The sequence below is a fragment of the Triticum aestivum genome, chromosome 3B (assembly GCF_018294505.1).
Source record: "Triticum aestivum cultivar Chinese Spring chromosome 3B, IWGSC CS RefSeq v2.1, whole genome shotgun sequence".
NCBI lineage: Eukaryota > Viridiplantae > Streptophyta > Magnoliopsida > Poales > Poaceae > Triticum > Triticum aestivum.
Window position 1 is genome coordinate 411,383,437 of NC_057801.1, and position 25,186 is coordinate 411,408,622.

The window sequence follows — 25,186 nt, forward strand, 5'->3', positions numbered from 1 at the left end:
TGAAGGAAGGGGGTGCACCACCTCCACTGGCGACCTTTGTCAATCCGGAGGCACTGGACACTCTGGTGGAAGCGCTTCAGAGCGCTTCCATTGTGGAGGAACATCGTACCCTTATGGGTACGGTGGTTGAAAAGGTTCGGTCCACTAAAAATGGATTGAACGAAGCCTATACCAGCCTTCCAACAGGCTTTGAGGTATGTGATGTAATATATATATATTGGCTATTTGTATATGTAAAAGGAATGCCTATGTATAGATATTATCCCCTGAGACTCTGTTCGGTGTTCGCGAAGAAAGGCCGAACAGAGGATCGAATAATTCTTCGCAGGAGATAACATATATGTCTATTAGGATAAACAGGCTTTGATGTTAGCGGCAACCTCCCACGCCGCTGAAGTGTCCAAACTAAAGCGGAAGTTGGAGGAAAAGCAAGGTATGCGATACCGAAACATATCAGAAATGATATGAGTTCTGATTTGTTATCTAAATGAGTTTTATAATTATGCTCATAGTTGACGCGTCTGAGGTCGAGACCCTCAAGAGCGCGCTGGCCGAAGCCAAGAAGGAGGCGGAGGAGGAACGAGCCGCCCGCCTAAAACATGAAGCAAGGTTGGATGAAGTCCAACAAGAGCTCAAGGATGCTATAAGCAAATGTGAGTCCTTGGAGCGCAAGGTGTCGGATCAAGACTCCGAACTTGCTACGGCGCTCCAAAGTGCGAAGGAGGCCCGGGTTGAATCCCAAGACGCCTGCCGGGAGATCCAAGAGGCAAAGCAGATCGCGACGGGTAAGGCCTTCAATATGCAGAGCAAAATTTAAAGGAGAAGGTACACCTTACTGACCTGCATTTGGAGTTCTCCAGGAGCGTTTGTGGATCTACCCTGGAGTATTGCTGATGCTGCGGAGTTCTTCAGAGCCGAAGAGGGAAGCTCAACGGAGAAGCTGTTCTGGTCGTAGTACCTTGCGCCAGAGCATCCAGTGTCCCTCAGTGATCAGCTGAAGTAGCTGACCGAATTGCATAGGGTGGCCGAATTGGCCATGAAGGATGTTATAGTCCGCCTTTGGCCAGCCGAACCCATACCCAGCAGTTACTTCGGGCTCGTGAAGCGGCTAGTCAATTCCTACCCTGGGCTTAATGCTATAAAGCGGTCAGTCTGTATCGAAGGTGCCTGGATGGCCTTCGCCCATGTCAAGGTGCAATGGGCGAAGATGAGTTCCACCAAGCTTGCAACCGAGGGACCGCCCGTAGGCAAGGAGCACCGCATGCCGGAGCGATATTTTAACGAGGTTTTGGAAGGATTCCGCATTATAGAGGGCCAATGTTCGAAGGACATCATTTTTGAATGAATGTATCTGTGCTGCCTGAACTTTGTATTATGAAAACAAGGCTTTTGTATAATATTTTTGCTTGTTTCATCTCAAATTATTTCCCTCCTGTGCGGCCGTTTATGGTATCTGAGAGTTGGCCAGTCGTCGGCTTCAGCCCCCACGTAGGTAATATAGGGGTGTTTGGAACAGCACATGAACACACTTAACCCAACGGCTTGGTCCTTGAAGGAGGTGTTAGTGCAGTGAAGCAGGCAATCAGACTATGCGGCTTTATCACTCTCACTTAGCCATAGGAGTTTGACAATGGATTATAGGCGCAGCCCCTGCTATTGTTTGATTATCCGAACTTGGATGTTGTAGACGCCTAACTAGGTGAAGGTCGGTCCTTCGTGTAACACAGAAAAATTGCATGAGATTTATACTTAGTCACCGAATAGCTGACCAGCTCTCGCCGCATCATGACAGTCAATTTCCGGCTTTCTCTACTGCGGCGTTTATCCGGATGAACCAGAAACACAATCGCAGTAGTTCTCCCTTTACTACCTTAGCCGAACAAGCAAAACGTAAGGCAGTAACCACAGGAGCCGGGCAACCCAACTATTGACCAAAGACATGATTCGGAGATGATGCATATAATGCTATATTCGGGACGCCGAATTGTACTATAAAAGTTTTCGGACTTATTTTATTTTTAAGAAATGTACGTGGCTTAATGGATCCCCTGGCGATACCAGATTAGGAAATAAGCCAGTACCGAATAGGTTAGGCGAAAAACTGTTTCCATTATAGTCTGATTCATACGTCAAAACGCATTTGTACAGATAATGCTATGAGCATCGAGGGTATTTTACATGCCGAGCACAAGGGAAAGCTGTGTACAGGTCCTAAAAAGGAAGAGGTGATCTTTGAAGATCCTTTAGATACTCTGCCGCATGTCTGCGCTGCTTTTCGCCTGGGTGTATGATCCTTTGAGAGGATCAACGATCGGGTTTTCATAAGGGGCCTGGAAAAAGGGCCCTTGGCACCATCAAAAGGTGATGTGGGTTGTAAGGAACCTGAAAAACAAAAATAAGAAAAAAGAGGATATGAGGGTCCAAGTAGGGTCGAGCCGTATTGTGGACTTTATCTTTGATATGCCTCCATCTTTGCCCATGGTATCTTTAGTGCGTAGTTATGTACGCACGGTACATATGTCGCAATTCGGTTGGCGCTGAGACGGAGGCCGAATTGCTAATTGAGCTCCTGATGAGCTGGACTGTCGTTCTACGGGGTAGTCCGGACTTGTTTGACAGTGTTTGGGGGCTTGACCACCGATGTAGGGTTTGGCTTGATAAGGCCACCCTATACTTCCGCTGTGAGGGTCGTGGTGTGTTCCTCATTACGGAGGGAGCGCTCCATGTTTCCATTGACTTTTATAACACCGTGTGGTCCTGGCATCTTGAGATTTAGATAGGCATTGTGCGGGACTGCATTGAAGCAAGCAAACGTGGTTCGTCCAAGCAGTGCATGATAGCCACTGTGGAAAGGGACGATGTCGAAGATCAAGTCTTCGCTTTGGAAGTTGTCCGGCGAACCGAAGACGACTTCCAATGTGATTGAGCTCGTGTAGTGGGCCTCTACACCAGGTATTACTCCTTTGAAGATAGTTTTGGTGGGCTTGATTCTTGATGAGTAAATTCCCATTTTGCGGACTGTGTCTTGATAGAGTAGGTTAAGACTGCTGCCGCCATCCATGAGGAATCTTGTGAGGTGGAATCCATCGATAATTAGGTCGAGGACCAACGTGGCCAAACCTCCATGGAGGATACTTCTCATATGGTCTCTACGATCGGAAGTGATTGGACATGCTGACCATGGGTTGAATTTTGGGGCGACTGGCTCTATCGCATAGACGTCCCTTAACGCGCGCTTGCGCTCCCTCTTGGGGATGTGAGTAATGTATATCATGTTCACCGTTTTGACCTCGGGGGGGGGGGGGATTTCTTCTGTCCCCCTGTGTTCGGTGGGCGAGGCTCCTCGTCGTCATCCTTGCTGGGCGACCATTTCCCCTTATGTTCAGTGTTTAACTTACCGGACTATTTAAAGACCCAACAAATTCTATTGGTATGGTTGGCAGGCTTGTCGTGCCGTGAATCTGGCAAGGTCGATCGAGTATTCGGTCCAGGCTAGACGAATCGTCTTTGTTTCTTTTGAATGGCTTCTTCCACTGACCGGATTTGGAGCCACTGAATCCGGCATTGACCGCCGTGTCTTCAGTATTATCATTGTTGCTTCGACGCTTGTTTTTGTTGCATCGGGGCCTGGTGTTGCCGTTTCTGGCTTCAAAAGTGCTAGGGTCGCTGGTACTGTTGCTGCTATGGGCTAGCCAGCTATCTTCGCGCACGCAAAAGCGGGTCATGAGTGCTATGAGGGCTGCCATGGACTTCGGCTTCTCTTGCCCGAGGTGTCTGGCGAGCCATTCGTCGCGGATGCTGTGTTTAAAAGCTCTAAGGCTTCAGCGTCCGGACAATCAACAATTTGGTTCTATTTAATTAGGAACCTGGTCCGGAATTTTCTGGCTGTCTCTCCAGGCTACTGGACTATGTAACAGAGGTCATCGGTGTCCGAAGGCCGGATATAAGTGCCTTGGAAGTTGTCTCTAAAGGCATCTTCCGAGTCTTCCCAGCTTCCACTAGAGTTTTCTGGGAGGCTATTTAACTAGTGCCGAGCTGGTCCCTTAAGTTTTAGGGAGAGGTATTTGATGGCATGTAAATCATCACCGCGAGCCATGTGAATGTGGAGAAGAAAGTCTTCAATCCATACTGCGGGATCTGTTGTGCCATCGTATGATTCAATGTTCACGGGTTTAAACCCTTCTGGGAACTGGTGCTCCATTACTTCATCGGTGAAGCATGCGGGGTGTGCGGCGCTTCTATATCTGGCAACGTCACGGCGTAGTTCCGATGAGGTCCATTTGCGGTTTTCGGCCTGGGTGAGGTTATGCTTGTCGCGCCAGACCTGATGGTCGTCTTCTCGCGCTGGGACACGCCCCCTTGATCCATAGATTGATCTGGTCTGACTGGCTCTATTGTCCAGGTCCTGTCGTAGGTCATAAGTGTACCCTGCAGCCGTTGTCTCTCTGCCTCTACGGCAGGGTGGTGCGGGCTGGTGTTTGTCTTGAGTTGTCGCTCTGTCCCGGCCACGTGGTGGTCGGCCAGGTCCATCGGCAGTGTTACGCATTGGCAGTATAGGCACCAGGGCCTCATCGTAGAATTGGGGTAGTAGCTTGCACTTCGGGTAACTGTTAGTGGGGCGTTCGAGGCCGTATTCCTTGGCTGCCAGGACATTAGTCCATCTGTCATTGAGTAAGTCCTGATTCTCTTAGAGCTGCTGCTTCTGCTTCTTTTCAGGCTTCTTGCAGTGGCTATTAGCTGGCGTTTAAAGCGCTCTTGTTTGAGGGGTTCCTTTGGCATGATGAAATCTTCGTCGCCGAGGCTCTCATCCTCTTCGGAGATCGGTAGGTAGTTACTATCCTTTGAGCCCTCATTCCCGACAGGATCGTCGGGATTAACTTGCTCGTCCTCCCAATCGTCTTGTTTGGATGTTGGATCGATAGGGGCTTCTTGGTCTTCGGCATTGATACGTCTCCAACATATCTATAATTTTCGATTGTTCCATGGTATTATATTACCCCTTTTGGATGTTTATGGGCTTTATTTTACACATTTATATCATTTTTGGGACTAACCTACTCACCGGAGGCCCAGCCATATTGTTGTTTTTTTGCCTATTTCAGTATTTCGAAGAAAAGGAATATCAAACGGAGTCCAAACGGAATGAAACCTTCGGCAACGTGATTTTTGGAACGAATGTGATCCGGAGAACTTGGAGTGCAAGTCAAGAAGAAAACGAGGTGGCCAGGAGATAGGAGGGCGCGCCCACCCCTCCTGGGCGTGCCCCCTGTCTCCTGGGCCCCTCGAGCGGCCACCGACGTACTTCTTCCTCCTATATATACCCACGTACCCTGAAAACATCCAGGGAGCCAACGAAAAACAATTTCCACCGTCGTAACCGTTTGTATCCGCGAGATCCCATCTTGGAGCCTTCGCCGGTGCTCCGCCGGAGGGGGAATCGACCATGGAGGGCTTCTACATCAACACCATAGCCCCTCCAATGAGTTGTGAGTAGTTTACCACAGACCTTTGGGTCCATAGTTATTAGCTAGATGGCTTCTTCTCTCTTTTTGGGTCTCAATACATTGTTCTCCCCCTCTCTTGTGGAGATCTATTCGATGTAAACTCTTTTTGCGGTGTGTTTGTCGAGATCCGATGAATTGTGGGTTTATGATCAAGTTTATATATGAGAAATATTTGAATCTCCTCTGAATTCTTTTATGTATGATTGAGTTATCTTTGCAAGTCTCTTCGAATTATCAGTTTGGTTTGGCCTACTAGATTGATCTTTCTTGCCATGGGAGAAGTGCTTAGCTTTGGGTTCAATCTTGCGGTGTCCTTACCCAGTGATAAAAAGGGTTGCAAGGCACGTATTGTATTGTTGCCATCGAGGATAAAAAGATGGGGATTATATCATATTGCTTGAGTTTATCCCTCTACATCATGTCATCCTTCTTAATGTGTTACTCTGTTCTTATGAACTTAATACTCTAGATGCATGCTGGATAGCGGTCGATGTGTGGAGTAATAGTAGTAGATGCAGGCAGGAGTCGGTCTACTTATCACGGACGTGATGCCTATATACATGATCGTGCCTAGATAATCTCATAATTATTCGCTTTTCTATCAATTGCTCGACAGTAATTTGTTCACCCACCGTAATACTTATGCTATCTTGAGAGAAGCCACTAGTGAAACCTATGGCCCCCGGTGCTATGTTTTATTATATAATCTCTCAATCTACTTTTATTTGCATCTTTAATTTTTGCATCTATATTATAAAATACCAAAAATATATTTATCTTATCATACTATCTCTATCAGATCTCACTTTCGCAAGTGGTCGTGAAGGGATTGACAACCCCTTTATTACGTTGGTTGCGAGTTCTTTGTTTGTTTGTGTAGGTGCGTGGGACTTTTGAGGAGCCTCCTACTGGATTGATACCTTGGTTCTCAAAAACTGAGGGAAATACTTACGCTACTATTGTTGCATCACCCTTTCCTCTTCAAGGAAAACCAACGCAGGCTCAAGACATAGCAAGAAGGATTTCTGGTGCCGTTGTCGGGGAGGTCTTTGCTCAAGTTAAGACATACCAAGTACCCATCACAAACTCATCTCTCTCGCATTTACATTATTTTTCATTTGCCTCTCGCTTTCCTCTCCCCCACTTCATCCATGCCGTTTTATTTGCCCTCTCTTTCCCAATCTTCCTCTCTTTTTCGCTTGCCTTTTTCTGTTTGCTTGTGTGTTGGATTACTTGTTGCCATGGTGCAAGATAATACCAAATTGTGTGATTTCTCCAATACCAATAATAATAATTTCCTTAGTACTCCGATTGCTCCTCTTAATGATGTTGAGTCTTGTGAAACCAATACTGCTTTGCTGAATCTTGTTATGAAAGATCAATTCGACGGCCTTCCTAGTGAAGATGTCACTACTCATCTAAACAACTTTGTTGATTTGTGTGATATGCAAAAGAAGAAAGATACAGATAATGATATTGTTAAATTGTAGTTATTTCCGTTTTCACTTAGAGATCATGCTAAAGTTTGGTTTTCGTCTTTGCCTAAAAATAGTATTGATTCTTGGAACAAGTGCAAAGATGCTTTTGTCTCTTAAGTATTTTCCTTCCGCTAAGATTATCACTCTTAGGAACGATATTATGAATTTTAAACAACTTGATCATGAGCATGTTGCCCAATCTTGGGAGAGAATGAAATTGATGATTCGCAATTGCCCTACTCATGGTTTGAATTTATGGATGATCTTACAAAAAATTTATGTCGGTTTGAACTTTACTTCTAGAAATCTTTTAGATTCGGCCGCGGGAGGCACGTTTATGGAAATTACGTTAGGAGATGCTACAAAACTTCTTGATAATATTATGGCTAATTATTCTCAATGGCACACCAAAAGATCTTCTAGTAAAAAAGTGCATGCTATAGAAGAAATCAATGTTTTGAGTGTAAAGATGGATGAACTTATGAAGTTGTTTGATACTAAAAAATACTCCTCTTGATCCCAATGATATGCCTTTGTCTACTTTGATTGAGAATAATAATGAATCTATGGATGTGAATTTTGTTGGTAGGAATAGTTTCGGTAACAATGCTTATAGAGGAAACTTTAATTCTAGACCGTTCCCTAGTAATTCCTCTAATAATTATGGAAATTCCTACAATAATTCTTATGGTAATTTCAATAAGATGCCCTCTGATTTTGAGAATAGAGTGAAAGAATTTATGATTTCCCAAAAGAATTTTAATGCTTTGCTTGAAGAAAAATTGCTCAAAGTTGATGATTTGGCTAGGAACGTTGATAGACTTTCATTTGATGTTGATTCTCCTAAACTTAGATCTTCTCCTCCTAAGCATGATATCAATGAATCTCTCAAAGCAATGAGAATTTCCATTGATGAGTGCAAGGAAAGAACCGCTAGATTGTGTGCTAAGAAAGATTGCTTTGTAAAAGCGTGTTCTTCTAGTTTCAATGAAAATAATGATGAAGATCGTAAAGTTATTGATGTGTCTCCTATTATATCTTTGTTTTGCAATATGAATCTTGATAATAATGGGACAGGAGATGAGTCCACTTTAGTTAGAAGGCGTCCCAAGAATTCGGAGTTTTTAGATCTTGATGCTAAATTTGGTAAAAGTGAGATTGGAGATGTCATGACATTAAATAGTATTGAACCCACTATCTCGGATTTCAAGGAATTTGATTATGATAATTGTTCTTTAGAAGGTTGTATTTCCTTGTTGCAAAATCCGTTATTAATTCTCCTCATGCTTATAGTCAAAATAAAGCTTTTACCAAACATATCGTTCATGCCTTGATGCAATCTTATGATGAAAAACTTAATTCGGAAGTTTCTATACCTAGAAAACTTAATAATGAGTGGGAACCTACTATAAAGATTAGAATTAAAGATCATGAGTGTTTTGCTTTGTGTGATTTGGGTGCTAGTGTTTCCACGATTCCGAAAACTTTATGTGATATTCTAGGTTTCCCTGATCTTGATGATTGCTCTTTAAATTTGCACCTTGCGGACTCCACCATTAAAAAGCCAATGGGAAGGATCAATTATGTTCTCATTGTTGCAAATAGAAATTTGGTGCCCGTAGATTTTATCGTTCTTGATATAGATTGCAATCTTTATTGCCCTATTATTCTTGGTAGACCTTTCCTTAGAACGATTGGCGCGATTATTGATATGAAGGAAGGGAATATTGGATTACAATTTCCATTAAAGAAAGGCATGGAGTACTTTCCAAGAAATAAAGTCAAATTACCTTATCAATCTATCATGCGAGCTACTTATGAATTGAGTGCCAAAGATGGCACTACTTACATCTATCTTCGCTTTTATGCCTAGCTAGGGGCGTTAAATGATAGCGCTAGTTGGGAGGCAACCCAATTTTATTTGTGTTTTCTGTTTTTGTTTCTATTTAGTAATAAATTTTGCATCTACCTTCTGTTTAGATGTGTTTTTATCTTTTAATTAGTTTTTGTGCCAAGTAGAACCTATAGGATAACCTATGATGATAGTTGATTTGATTCTGCTGAAAAACAGAAACTTTACACGCACGAAATTAGTTTTGTTAAATCACAGGAATGTGCTTTTGCATTGATTCTTTTTTATGCTGATCAATAGACAAATTGTCCAGGACTTCCTTTTTTGGTAGGATTTTTAGAGTTCCAGAAGTTTGCTTTAGTTACAGATTGCTGCAGATTGTTCTGTTTTTGACAGATTCTGCCTTTCGTGTGTTGTTTGCTTATTTCGATGCATCTATGGCTAGTAAAATAGTTTATAAACCATAGAGAAGTTGGAATACAGTAGTTTTAACACCAAAATAAATAAAGAATGAGTTCATTACAGTACCTCATGTGATGGTTTTGTTTTCTCTCACTAGCGGATCTTATAAGATTTCCTGTTAAGTTTTGTGTTGTGAAGTTTTCAAGTTTTGGGTAAAGCTTTTATGGACTATGGAATAAGGAGTGGAAAGAGCCTAAGCTTGGGGATGCCCAAGGCACCCCAAGATATTCAATAATAGCCAAAAGCCTAAGCTTGGGGATGCCCCGGGAAGGCATCCCCTCTTTCGTCTTCGTTCATTGGTAACTTTACTTGGAGCTATATTTTTATTCGCCACATGATATGTGTTTTGCTTGGAGCGTCGTGTATTATATTAGTCTTTGCTTTTTAGTTTACCCCAATCATCCTTGTTGTACACACCTTTTGGGAGAAGCCCACTTGATTAGAATTTGCTAGAATACTCTATGTGCTTCACTTATATCTTTTGAGCTTGATAGTTTTTGCTCTAGTGCTTCACTTATATCTTTTAGAGCACGGCGGTGGCTTAATTTTGAAGAAATTTCTAGTCTCTCATGCTTCACTTATATTATTTTGAGAGTCTTTTAGAACAGCATGGTATTTTCTATGGTTATAAAATTGGTCCTAGAATGGTAGGCATCCAAGTTGGGTATAATAAAAACTATCATAGGAAGTGAATTGGATGTTATGATCAATTTGATGCTTGATAATTGTTTTGAGATATAGAGGTAGTAATGTTAGAGTCATGCTAGTGGGTAATTATGAAACTGAGAAATACTTGTGTTGAAGTTGGCAAGTCCCATAGCATGCACGTATGGTAAAAGTTGTGTGACAAATTTGTTGCATGAGGTGCTCTTTTAATTGCTTTCCTTATGAGTGGAGGTCGGGATCGCGCGATGGTTAACTCCTACCAACCCTTCCCCTAGGAGCATATGTAGTAGTACTTTGCTTCGAGGGCAAGTAGACTTTTGCAATAAGCATATGAGTTATTTATGACTAATGTGAGTCCATGGATATACGCACACTCGTCCTTCCACTTTGCTAGCCTCTATTATACCGCGCAACTTTCGCCGGTATCATGCACCCATTATGTACCTTCCTCAAAACATCCACCATACCTACCTATTATGGCATTTCCATAGCCATTCAGAGATATATTGCCATGCAACTTTCCACCGTTCCGTTTATTATGACACACTTCATCATTGTCATATTGCTCTTTGCATGATCATGCAGTTGACATCGTATTTGTGGCAAGGCCACCTTCATAATTTTCATACATGTCACTCTTGATTCATTGCATATCCCGGTACACCGCCGGAGGCATTCATATAGAGTCATATCTTGTTCTAGTTTTGAGTTGTAATTCTTGAGTTGTAAATCAATAAAAGTGTGATGATCTTCATTATTAGAGCATTGTCTCAGTGAGGAAAGGATGATGAAGACTATGATTCCCCACAAGTCGGGATGAGACTTCGGACTTTAAAAAGAAAAAAAGAAAAAAGGCGAAAAAAGGAAAGGCCAAATAAAAAAAGAAAAAGAAAAAATAAAATGAGAGAAAAAGAGAGAAGGGACAATGCTACTATATCTTTTTCCACACTTGCGCTTCAAAGTAGCACCATGATCTTCATGATAGAGAGTCTCCTATGTTGTCACTTTCATATACTAAGTGGGAATTTTTCATTATAGAACTTGGCTTGTATATTCCAATGATGGGCTTCCTCAAAATGCCCTAGGTCTTCTTGAGCAAGAAAGTTGGATGAACACCCCTTAGTTTCTTTTGTTGAGCTTTCATATATTTATAGCTCTAGTGCATCCGTTGCATGGCAATCCCTACTCACTCACATTGATATCTATTGATGGTCATCTTCATAGCCCGTTAATACGCCTAGTTGATGTGAGACTATCTTGTCCCTTTTTGTCCTCACAACCACCACCATATACCACCATAGTTCTATGTCCATGGCTTGCGCTCATGTATTGCGTAAGAGTTGAAAAAGCTGAAGCGCGTTAAAAAGTATGAACCAATTGCTTGGCTGAAACCGGGATTGTGCATGATGGGTGTATTTTGTGTAATGAAAATGAAGCATGGCCTAACTATATGATTTTGTAGGGATAAGCTTTATTTGGCTATGCTATTTTTATAGGACATGATTATTTGTTAGTATCCTTCGAAGCATTATTATTTTTATGTTTTATAAGCTTTTACCTTGAATCATTTGGATCTGAACATTCATGCCACAATAAAGAAATTACATTGAGAATTATGCTAGGTAGCATTCGACATCAAAAATTCTGTTTTTATCATTTACCTACTCGAGGACGAGCAGGAATTAAGCTTGGGGATGCTTGATACGTCTCCAACGTATCTATAATTTTTGATTGTTCCATGCTATTATATTACCCCTTTTGGATGTTTATGGGCTTTATTTTACACATTTATATCATTTTTGGGACTAACCTACTAACCGGAGGCCCAGCCCGTATAGCTATTTTTTTGCCTATTTCAGTATTTCGAAGAAAAGGAATATCAAACGGAGTCCAAACGGAATGAAACCTTCGGGAGCGTGATTTTTGGAAAGAACGTGATCCGGAGAACTTGGAGTGCAAGTCAAGAAGCAAGCGAGGCGGCCAGGAGATAGGAGGGCGCGCCCACCCCTCCTGGTCACGCCCCCCTGTCTCCTGGTCCCCTCGAGCGGCCACCGACGTACTTCTTCCTCCTATATATACCCACGTACCCCGAAAACATCTAGGGAGCCAACGAAAAACAATTTCCACCACTGTAACCTTCTGTATCTGCGAGATCCCATCTTGGAGCCTTCGCCGGCGCTCCGTCGGAGGGGGAATCGACCATGGAGGGCTTCTACATCAACACCATAACCCCTCCAATGAGTTGTGAGTAGTTTACCATAGACCTTCGGGTCCACAGTTATTAGCTAGATGGCTTCTTCTCTCTTTTTGGATCGCAATACAATGTTCTCCCCCTCTCTTGTGGAGATCTATTCGATGTAAACTCTTTTTGCGGTGTGTTTGTCGAGATCCGATGAATTGTGGGTTTATGATCAAGTTTATCTATGAGAAATAGTTGAATCTCCTCTGAATTCTTTTATGTATGATTGAGTTATCTTTGCAAGTCTCTTCGAATTATCAGTTTGGTTTGGCCTACTAGATTGATCTTTCTTGCCATGGGAGAAGTGCTTAGCTTTGGGTTCAATCTTGCGGTGTCCTTACCCAGTGACAAAAAGGGTTGCAAGGCACGTATTGTATTGTTGCCATCGAGGATAAAAAGATGGGGTTTATATCATATTGCTTGAGTTTATCCCTCTACATCATGTCATCTTTCTTAATGTGTTACTCTGTTCTTCTGAACTTAATACTCTAGATGCATGCTGGATAGCGGTCGATGTGTGGAGTAATAGTAGTAGATGCAGGCAGGAGTCGGTCTACTTGTCACGGACGTGATGCCTATATACATGATCGTGCCTAGATAATCTCATAATTATTCGCTTTTCTATCAATTGCTCGACAGTAATTTGTTCACCCACCGTAATACTTATGCCATCTTGAGAGAAGACACTAGTGAAACCTATGGCCCCCGGGTCTATCTTTTATTATATAAGCTCTCAATCTACTTTTATTTGCATCTTTACTTTTTGCATCTATATTACAAAATACCAAAAATATATTTATCTTATCATAACATCTCTATCAGATCTCACTTTTACAAGTGGCCATGAAGGGATTGACAACCCCTTTATTGCGTTGGTTGCGAGTTCTTTGTTTGTTTGTGTAGGTGTGTGGGACTTTTGAGGAGCCTCCTACTGGATTGATACCTTGGTTCTCAAAAATTGAGGGAAATACTTACGCTACTATTGCTGCATCACCCTTTCCTCTTCAAGGAAAACAAACGCAAGCTCAAGACGTAGCAGGCGTTCTCCGGAGTATTGTTATCTATGGTGTCGGTATTGCTGTCTTTTTCGCGACGCGATTTCGAGCGGCGCCACTGAAGTCGATGCTTTGGTGGTACCTCAGAAGGCTTGCCCTTGACTGGATCCTTCCCACCATCACCGTCATCCTCTTTGGGTGTGTCCACCATGTACACGTCATATGTGGAAGTGGTCGTCCAGCCTCCGGTGAACGGCGGGTTCTGGCTTTGCTCATCTCTGGCATCGTCGTCCATACCGTCAATGTCTTCGGAAGCGTAGTCAAGCATGTCGGTTAAGTCCTCGACAGTGGCTAGGAAGTGGGTGGTGGGTGGGACATAAAATTTCTCGCTCTCAGCCCCTAGTATGGGCTGGGCGTAGTTTGGCATTGATTCTTCTGTAATGGCGAGAGATCGCATTAAGTCCAGGGCGTTGTTTAAGAGCGAGGTTTGGACGGGGAAGCGAGAGTCCGTGGAGTTGGGCGGGACAGAAGTTCCCTGGATGAGCTCACATGACGTGGACCTCGAGAGTTCAGAGCTAGTGTCCGGAGGCGAGTCCGGCTTCATGATGATAAAGGGAGCCTGGCGTAACTTCGGGCCCGTCGGTGACGCGATCCCCTCCGGTTCTCCGGTGTCAAGCTCTATAGCTGTAGAGAGTCCGTCGGGCTTTAAACTCCCGTCTTCAGACCTCGTGATGTGCTTCGGGTCTAAGGCCAGAGCGGTGGTTGGGGCCGTGAACCCTTGGAAGATCAAGTCTCCTCGGATATCAGCGACATAGTTCAGATTTCCAAAACTAATCTGATGACCAGGGGCATAGCTGTCGATCTGCTCCAGATGGCCAATCGAGTTGGCACAGTGCGAAGCTGCCGAATACGAAAATTTGGCCGGGGAGAAAAGTCACCCTCAGGGCGGTATTGTTGTAGATGATCAGCGGAGCCATCGAGCCTTCTAGCGACGGCACAATGGAACTCTCCATGAAAGCACCAATGTAAGTGTCAAAACCGGCAGATCTTGGCTAGGGGGTCCCGAACTGTGCGTCTAAGGATCGAAGGTAACAGGAGGCAGGGGACACGATGTTTACCCAGGTTCGGGCCCTCTTAATGGAGGTAATACCCTACTTCCTGCTTGATTGACTTTGATGAGTATAGGGGTTACAAGAGTTGATCTATCTCGAGATCGTAATGGCTAAACCCTAGATGTATAGCATGTATGATTATGATTGCCTCTACGGACTAAACCCTCCGGTTTATATAGACTCCGGAGGGTTCTAGGGTTGTACAGAGTCGGTTTACAGAGAAATGAAGATACATTATCCGAACGCCAAGCTTGCCATCCACGCAAAGGAGAGTCCCATACGGACACAAGGGAGGGCCTTCTGTCTTTTATCTTCACGACCCATTAGTCCGGCCCATGTAACATAAGCCGGCTCCCCGAGGACCCCATAATCCAGGACTCCCTCAGCGAGGCCGGGCTACTGATCTTCTTGGCCTTCTCGAGCCAACCCCGTGGAAGTAAAACAATGGAGGATGAATCTCCTGAAATGCGAATGTCCGAACTTAGTACGAATAAGAACTTTGTTACCTCTTTAGGGGGTGTACGGTGTCAAGACCGATGTCTTCCTCCTTGTCCAGCCACGTATTTTGAGGCTTAAACAACACCTTCCACAACTTGTCGTGGGTGGTGTCATAGAAGTATTGAATAGTGGCTGGATCCTTGAGGTTGTAAGACCACTTGGGGTGGCCCTTTGTTGGCAGGGGAGGAGACGGTGGCAGAGCGTCACCTGAACCATGTTGGTCAGCTTGGCGCCCACCTTTATCATATTGGAGATGCGCTTCTGCAGCGCCTCCACATCCGTGGTGGACCCCCAGTCGAGACCTTTTTTGGTCCACGAGGTTAGCCTCGTCGGGGGGTCCGGATCTGAATTCCGGAGCCATCGTCCAGGCCACATTCCGTGGTTCTACAATATAGAACCACTCCTTGTGCCAAAAGTTGACAATATAAATGAACGTACCCTCCAACCACTCGACCCGGGCGAGCTTGCTAATCATCGCCCCGCCGCAGTCCGCCTACTAGTCGTCAACTATCTTTGGCTTGACGTTGAAGACCTTCAACCACAAGCTGAAGTGCGGCTAGACCCACTTAATTTCGTGTTGAGATTTCATACACTTATAGCTCTTAGTGCATCTGTTGCATGGCAATACCCACTCCTCGCATTGATATCAATTGATGGGCATCTCCATAACCCATTGATTAGCTGCGTCAATGTGAGACTATCTTCTTTTTTTGTCTTCTCCAAATTAATCTCTACCACCGTATTCTATTCCACCCATACTGCTATATCCATGGCTTGCTCTCATGTATTGCGTGGGGGTTGAAAAAGTTGAAGTGAGTTAAAAAGTATGAACCAATTGTTTGGTTGACACTGGGGTAGTACATGATAAATACTTTGTGTTAAGACCATGGAGCACGACAATCCTATATGATTTTGCAGGTATAACATTCTTTAGCATTGATATTTTGAAAGACATGATTGTTTGTGCCTGAGTATTGATGTCTTTATGTCAAAATTATAGACTATAGCTTTGAATCACTCGTGTCGTAATATTCATGCCATGATTAGATTGTATGATCAAGATTATGCTAGGTAGCATTCCCCATCAAAAATTACCTTTTTTATCATTTACCTACTCGAGGACGAGTAGAAATTAATCTTGGGGATGCTGATAAGTCTCTGTCGTATCTACACATTATATTGTTCCATGCCAATATTATACAACTTTCACATACTTTTGGCAGCAATTTATATGATTTATTGGACTAACATATTGATCCAGTGCCCAGTGTCAGTTCCTGTTTGTTGCATGTTTTTATTTTGCAGAATATCCACATCAAACGAAGTCCAAACACAATAAAACTTTACACATATTTAGTTTGGAATATATGTGAATTTTTGGAAGAAGAAACAACACAGGACGGTTCTCAAGGGGGCCACTAGGCACCAGGGCACGCCGGGGGGCCCAGGCGCGCCCTGATGGGTAGTGGGCACCTTGTAAGGCTGTTATTGCGCTTCTTTCACCACAAGAAAGATAATTTATGGATAAAAATCCCCTCAAAATTTCAGCCCAATCGGAGTTACGGATCTCTGGGAATTTAAGAAACGGTGAAGGGTTAGAAAACAGGAACGCGAAATAGAAGAGAATAGAGAGAGATCCAGTCTAGGATGGGCTCCTGCCCCTCCGCCGCCATGGAGACCATGGACCAGAGGGGGAACTCTCCTCCCATCTAGGGTGAGGCCAAGGAAGAAGAAGAAGGAGGGGGCTCTATCCCCCTGTCTCCCGGTGGCGCCGGGACACTGCCGGGGCAATCATCATGACAGCGATATACACCAACAACTTCGCCGCCGTCACCACCAACTCGCTCCCTCTCTATGCAGGGGTGTAACACCTCTTCTCCTCACTATAATCTCTACTTAAATATGGTGCTTAATGCTATATATTATTATACAATGATGTGTTGCCATCCTATGATGTTTGAGTATATCTGTTTTGTCCTATGGGTTGATTGATGATCATGATTGGTTTGAGTTGTATGTTTATTTTGGTGCTGTCCTATGGTGCCCTTTGTGTTGCGCAAGCATGAGGGATTCCCGATGTAGGGTGTTGCAATATGTTAATGATTCTCTTATGGTGGGTGGTGAGAGTGACATAAGCTTATACCCGAGTAAGTGGGTTGTTGCGTATGGGATAAAGAGGACTTGATACTTAATTTTATGGTTGGGTTTTACCTTAATGATCTTTGGTAGTTGCGGATGCTTGCTAGAATTCCAATCATAAGTGCATATGATCCAAGTACAGAAAGTATGTTAGCTCATGCCTCTCCCTCATATAAAATTGCAATAATTATTACCAGTCTAGTTATCGATTGCCTATGGACAAAATACTTATCTTGTGTTATAAAAATCTTTCTACTAATCAACTAACTATTATTATCTTGCAACGTACTCCTAATTTTATTCTTGCAAAATAGTTCTAGCATCACACTTACAAAATAGTTTCATACTTGTTCTAGGTAAAGCGAATGTTAAGTGTGCCTAGAGTTGTATCGGTAGTCGATAGAACTTGAAGGGAATATAAATCCTACCTTTAGCTCCTCATTCAGTTCGACACTCTTATTTATTGAAAAAGCTACAACTGATCCCCTGTACTTGTGGGTTATCAAGGGGAGGGGGAATGGCCAAGGCATTCTTGCCCCCGCCATTGCCCTGCACCTCGTCTTCCTCCGCTTCTCCTCTGCCTCCAAAGCGTGTGCAAGCGGGGTCCTGCCGCCGGAGCACTTGCCCAGGCCACCACCGTGCCGCGCCGGCGACACGTGATGGTGTGGGTCCTCTTCTTCTTTCTTATTCTTTCTTCTTTCTTCTTCTTCTTCTTCTTCTTCTTCTTCTTCTTCTTCTTCTTCTTCTTCTTCTTCTTCTTCTTCTTCTTCTTCTTCTTCTTCTTTCTTCTTCCTCCTTCTTCTTCTTCCTTCTTCTTCACCACCGTGCTGTGCTAGTGACACGTGAAGGCGTGTTCTTCTTCTTTGATGTTGGGCCTCCAAGCACAGAGTTTTGTAGGATAGTAGAAATTTCCCTCAAGTGGATGACCTAAAGTTTATCAATCCATGGGAGGCGTAGGATGAAGATGGTCTCTCTCATACAACCTTGCAACCAAATAACAAAGAGTCTCTTGTGTCCAACACACCAAATACAATGGTAATTTGCATAGGTGCACTAGTTTAGTGAAGAGATGGTGATACAAGCATAGTAATGATAGTAGATATTATTTTTGTAATAGTAACAATAAAAGACAACAAGGTAGCAATTGATAAAACGGAGCACAAATGGTATTGCAATGCTTGAAAACGAGGCCTAGGGTCCGTACTTTCGCTAGTGCAGTCTCTCAACAATTCTAATAGAGTTGGATCATATAACCATCCCTCAACGTGCGATGAATAATCACTCCAAAGTTCTTATCTAGTGGAGAACATAAGACAAAATTGTTTGTAGGGTACGAAACCACCATAAAGTTATCCTTTCTGATTGATCTATCCAAGAGTTCATACTAAAATAACACAAAGTTATCCGTCCCGATCGATTTATCTAAGAGTTCGTAATAAAATAACACCATATGATACACATCAACCAACTCTAATGTCACCTAGATACTCCAATGTCACCACGAGTATCCGTGAGTTGATTATACGATATGCATCAAACAATTTCATATTCATAATACTCAATCCAACACAAAGAACTTCACAGAGTGCCCCAAGATTTCTACCGGAGAAACAAAGACGAGAACGTGCATCAACCCCTATGCATAGATTACCCCAATGTCACCTCGGGAATCCACGAGTTGAGTGCCAAAACACATATCAAGTGAATCAATATGACACCCCATTGTCACCATGGGTATTCATATCAAGACATACATCAAGTGTTCTCAAATCCATAAAAGTATTCAATCCAATAAGAAAGAAATCTCAAAGCGAAAATTCAATTTATCACAACAAGATAGAGAGGGGAAAACACCATATGATCCAACTATATTAACAAATCTCGTGACACATCGAGATCGTGCCAACTCAAGAACACGAGAGAGAGAAATTAAACACATAGCTACTAATACAAACCCTCAGCCCCGAGGGTAGACTACTCCCTCCTCATAATGGTGGGCATCGGGATGATGAAGATGGCAACCAGTGATGATTTCCCCTCCGGTAGGGTGCCGGAATAGGGTCCAAATTGGTTTTTCAAGGCTACAGAGGCTTGCAGTGGAGGAACTTCTGCTCTAGGGTTATTTCTGATGGTTTCTCTATTTATAGGATTTTTTTGTGTCGGTTCACGTGAAGATGGGCCTCGAGATGAGCACAACCTACCTGGGTGCGCCTGGGCCTCCTGGCGCGCCCAGGTGTCTTGTGCTCACCTCCTTCACCTTTTGGTCCTCCCACGAATCTTCTAGTGCCTCTTTTGTTCCAAAAAAATTGTCAAAAAGTTTCGTTGCATTTGGAGAACTTTTATTTGTGCACAAAAAACAACACCACGGTAGTTCTGCTGAAAATAGCGTTAGTCCGGGTTAGTTACATGCAAATCATACCAAAACCATATAAAATTATTGTAAACATGGCATGAATACTTCATAAATTATAGATATGTTGGAGATGTATCAGGATCCCCAAGCTTAATTCCTACTCGTCCTCAAGTAGGCAAATGATAAAATAAAAAATTTATGAAGTGTGAATGCTAGCATAGTGCATAAGTTTGATCAATGATAATTTCAATCCCTTTTCCTAGCATCATAACATCAATTCTTTCTCATAAACTTCTCATGTTAAAGTAGCAACCAATTCACGTGTTAAGGTTCAAACAATGAATTTCTTGAAATTCAACAACCTATATTCTTAGTCACCAAACAATTGCAATTCAACTTATTCAACTGAGTCTAAGTAAGAGCTCCACATACTCAATCATCATATAGTCTTCCATGATTGGTAGTACTCAAAGCATATTCTTAGAAAAAATGGCATCCATCGAACACAGAGAAAGATAGGGGCTTAATGTTTGAAAGTGCGTTATATCGACTAGAGGGGGGTGAATAGGCGATTTTTATGAATTCTTCACTAAGGAATTTGCTGGTGAGGAAATTCCTAAATGAGAACTACTTGCAGCGGAATAAGTACTCAAATGTAAACATAACAGAACACAAGCATGGTCATCATGATGGAATGAAGACAAGCACAGAGTACAGAAAGCGTAAACAGAGGATAACACAGAAAGAAGACGGACAGACTGAAGAAATTGAACTGAGGAAATTGAGAAAGTCTTCAGTCAAAGTCTTCAAACAGATATGAGCAAGCTCACAACAACACAACTGAGGAAATGAAAGAGTTGAGGAAATAGAACCAGTAAGCTTGGTGAAGACAATGATTTGGTAGACCAGTTCCAACTATTGTCTCAGTTGTACGTCTAGTTGGAGCGGCTCAGTATTTAAACTCGAGGACACACAGTCCTGGACACATAGTCCTCACCGTATTCTCCTTGAGCTAAGGTCACACAGACCTCGCCCAATCACTCGTGGTAAGTCTTCAGGTGACTTCCAAACCTTCATAGACTAGGTCACTCGGCGATCCACAATTCCTCTTGGATGCTCTCGACCATGACGCCTAACCGTCTGGAAGAAGCATAGTCTTGAAAGGTAACAAGCGTCAGATCCACACAGGATCAATCTCTTCAGTGATGCTCAATCACTTTGGGTTTGTAGGTGTTGGGTTTGGGTTTTCCTCACTTGATGATTTTCGCTCAAAGTCCTCGGAGGATGGGATGCTCTCAAATGACAAGTGTCAGTTTCTCTTGGAGCAGCCAACCAGCTAGTGGTTGTAGGGGGCGGCTATTTATAGCCTAGGGATCAGCCCGACATGATAAGACATAAATGCCCTTCAATGATACGACCGTTAGGTGGGTAGATATTTTGGGACAGCTGGCGCATAGCACAGCAATGGTCGGAATTTTGACTCTCAAATTCCTCAGGGCTATCATGTTCCTCACTGTGTAGGCAATCCGCACTGGCGAATTCCTAACTCCTCGGTTAGAACAAATTCCTCAGAGACCAGAAGAACTTCATCTCTGTCACTGAAGAATATGACTGAACTGTATGAGATTTCCAATGGCTTCACTCGAAGGGATTGGTAGGTGTAGGATTTTGAGTTGAGCATCACTTGGAAATTTTTCCTTAGCATTTCCTCGACCCCCTTTAACAGTATGGTGTTTCCTATGACTCAAGAAAGAGAAAATGAAACTTCGAAAACAAAAGTCTTCACGCTTCATGTTCCTCGAATGATTGCCAAGTCTTCAAGGTCACACCAATTTCTTCACTTTCAAAGTCTTCAGAAATCCAAAGTCTTCAGTTGAAGAACTTCATTTTCAGGGGTCGACTTTCTCTGTAAATATCAAACTCCTCATAGACTTATAGACCTGTGTACACTCACAAACGCATCAGTCCCTTAACCTATAAGTCTTCAATACAGCAAAATCACTAAGGGGCACTAGATGCACTTACAATCTCCCCCTTTTTGGTGATTGATGACAATATAGGTTAAGTTTTCAATGGGATAGATATATGATGTGCAAGTACTGATGTTGAGGAATTTGATTGCAAGATATAGAAGAACTCCCCCTGAAGATGTGCATAGTGAGGAATTTGCTTTTGAAGCAATGCACACTTGACGAGTATAATCATGGAGATCTCCCCCTATATCTTGTAATTCATACACGCATTTGACATATAATATGAAGAATTTGAAATGCATGATGAAATATGGTGACTGATGTAATTCAGCATGCGTGCATTAACATTAATGAGGAATAAGCATGCAGAAGAACTCAGCAAAAGTATCAGGACACCATAGAGTTTAAGATTACAACTCGATCCAGCAAAGTCATCAAAAGAATGAGAGTTGTAACTTAGCAAAAAATCGCCCATATAAGATAGACCCGCTTGAAGACTAACTCAAATTTCTCCCCCTTTGTCATCGAATGACCAAAAGGGTTGAAAATGAGGACTAACGCCCCTGAAGAATATCATGATGATGGAGGAGCGCCAGCGTTGTTGGGGTCTTGAGTCGTTGTAGGGCCTGCCGCAGTGTCGTCCAAGTCTTCGAACTCATCCATGTCGCGTGATGAAGAATATGAACTGGCGACCAAGGAAGGAACCTTGACCTTCTTGAATTTCTTCGGTGGAGGAGCAGACCAGTCAAAATCTTCCTTGAAGCCCATTTGCTTCAGATCTTCTTCACCATAGAGATGTGACAGAATAGCCCAGGTGCGATCAAAAACTTCATGGAGGTAGTAATGGTTTTTCTTCACTGCATTATGTGTAGAAGTCATGTTGTGAAGAATAGAGCCAAACTGACGCTTAACCCATTTGTGGTTTTGATCCACCTTCTGGTGAAGACTAAGAAGCAGCTCACGGTCAGTCATCACACGAGGAGCAGTGGCTTGAGGATTTGGCTTGGATGCATTTCCAGCAGAATCATGAGTGGAAGAGTCATCATTGGTGGAATAAGATGCAGCTTTGCGGAACTGACCATCCAATGGACGAATGCCTTCATCGATAACAGCTGGTGCCTTGCCCTTCTCATCAGCTGAGGAATATGTCCGCTTGAGGACTTCAATCGGGGGCAAGTAGCTGAGGTGATTCTGAAAGTCATCTTTGTAGTTGAGTGAAGACCTTGTTCTGAGGAATCTCATAATCCAAGGAGCATAAGGCTTCAGCTCAAACGGTGAAAGTGCAACATTTGCCAGAGTTCTCATGAAGAAATCATGATAATTGATAGGGATGCCATGCATGATGTTGAATAGCATATTCTTCATCATCCCAATAATTTCCTCATCGGATGAGTCATGGCCTTTGATAGGACTCATAGTCTTCGTCAGAATGCGATAGATGGTTCTTGGCACATACAGCAATTCCTTCACAAGGAATTTGGTCCTTGGGGCTTGACCAGGCTTCAGAGGCTTCATGAGCACTTGCATGTAATGAGCAGTGAGTTCAGGCTCATCGTACATACAACGAGCAGCGTCAGGTGGAGGACTGATTGGCAGGGCTCGAAGCAATTCAGAGGCCGGTGTCATATAGTGAGTGTTTTTGGTCATCCAGTCCAACACCCAAGAGTTGATGTCATCAGCATTACCTGTGATATGCAGCATTGCGTAGAACTGAAGAATGAGCTCTTCATTCCAGTCAACTATGTCTGAGCAAAAGTTGAGCAAGCCTGCATCATGAAGCATACTGAGGACTTGAGAGAAGTAAGGCATTGATTCCATGTCCACGTGAGGAATATGCTCGTGGTCGAAGACTTTGTCCTTATTGAACAGCAGTGAAGAATAGAAGTTGGCCTGGCTGGCAGTCCAGAATCGCCTCCTTCTAAGACGAGCATTGTCATAAGGGTTGAAGTCAGTGAAGAACACATGCTCACCGAAGAAATCATCAGCCTTGAATTTTTGCTTCTTTGAGAAGGGGTCCTTTGGCTTGGGCTGAGGAGTGTCAGTCAATTGCATCACCACCTCAGGAATCACAATCTCAGGACCCACAGACTGAGGAATTTCAGGCACTTCTTCAGCTGCAGCCTGGGTCTTCAATTCTTCATTTACAATTTCTTCAGCACTAGTGGCTGGAATTTCTTCATGAACAGACGGGGTTGCATGAGGTTCTTCAGATCCCATTTGTACTTCAGTAGCATCTGGGGACTGAGGAATTGCTTGAAGTGGAGTGAACATTGGAGAGTTGGGGTGTTAACTTTCCCAAAAGTCATCATTTAGCACAGGTGTGGTACAGCCAATGTCCAAATCCTCATCTTCCGTTTCTTCAACGCCGGCCGCTTCAACAGTGAACTGAGGGATAGGCGAGGAGACAACTGGTGTCGAAGGGATTTCATCCACTACAATTTCTTCATCCAACTGCTCTGATAAAGCAGCAGAAGGATTCTCTTCATCAGATTCGTTTGGAATCACATAATCTTCACCAAAAGGAACAAGGTCCTTTGATGGCATGAATGAGACAGGAACGGCATCAATTGGGTTGTGAAATGAGCTTGTCAAAGGCTTCATCTTCTTCGGAGCTGAAGAATTTGATGAAGTTGATGCCTTCCTTTTCTTCATAGTTGCACGCTCTGCAGCCTTGGCCTTCTTTGCATCTGATGCAGATGGAAGGATCGGAGTTGGTGTAGGCGAAGGAGGTGCAGATGACTTTGGTTCAGTTTCTTCAGGCGCAACTGATGAAGTTGCCCTGACTTCTTCATTTTCTTCACGCGCACCACTAGTGGATGCCCTGGCAATTTCTTCAGTGGCTGGAATGGAGTCATCAGCCCTGGTACTTTCATTTTCTTCAGCAGCCTGAATGTCATCAGCGGTGCTGGCATGTTCTTCAGTGGGCAGAGTAGATGCTTCAGCCGGAGTAACTTCAATGTGCACAGGAGCAGCAGCACTTGTAGTGAATTTCTTCGTCAGATTGACGAACCGAACTTTGGCGCCCTTCCAATCAGCATAGTAGCGATTGAATTCATCACTCAGTTGCTTGATTTCAGTTTGCAAGGCAACAAGTTGATCAGGGGTAAGAGTGAGGACATTGTCCTTGAGGTAGCGCTGCTTCTTGTACTGCACTTTCTTCAGTCTTCTGCCTTCTTCAAATTTCCACTTTTCTTCCTTAATGAAGGCAGTCAGAACATGACTTAGACCAGGAGTGAGGCTCATCTCCGGCAAAGGCGTGTTAGGGTCCTTGTTCCAAAGGTAAATGAAGTCGAGGATCAACTTTGGATCCAATAGCAGTGGTGCATTGCTGCCTTTGGCTCTAGCGGCCCTGGCCTGCCTGTCTCTGATGATTTTGGCAAGTTCTTCATCATCAGCCTTTATCATCATCAGAGGGCACTTGGAAGGCGACTTGCTTCTTGTGAGGACTTGGTCGAAGGCCTCGTCCAGCAGTGGCCTTTTTCTTTAGCAGAGAGGGGTCAGCTGAGGAACTTACAGATGCTCCTGAGGCAATTGAGATGCATGTAGTCCTTTGGCATGTGGCGAGATGCATAGGTGCAGAGGATTTGGTCGGAGCAGCTGAAGACTTTGTCGGAGGAGCTGAGGACTTTGAAGGAGGAGGAGCAGTTTGAGGAATTGGTCGTGAGGGCTTTGAAGAATCTGGACTTGAGGGCATTGCTGAGGTACTTGGTCGTGAGGGCATTGAAGGAGAAGCACTTGACTTATGCGCAGGCTTCTTAGGCATCGCCTTCCTCGGCAGCAGAGTCTTCATTGAATTTCCTCACTGCTTCCTTTGCTTGCTTGGCCATTTTGGCCTGGCGCTTTGCCCATTCATCAGCATAGTCCTCACCGCGCTTGAGGCTGGTGGGATCAGCCAATTGGCCTGGTGCTAATGGA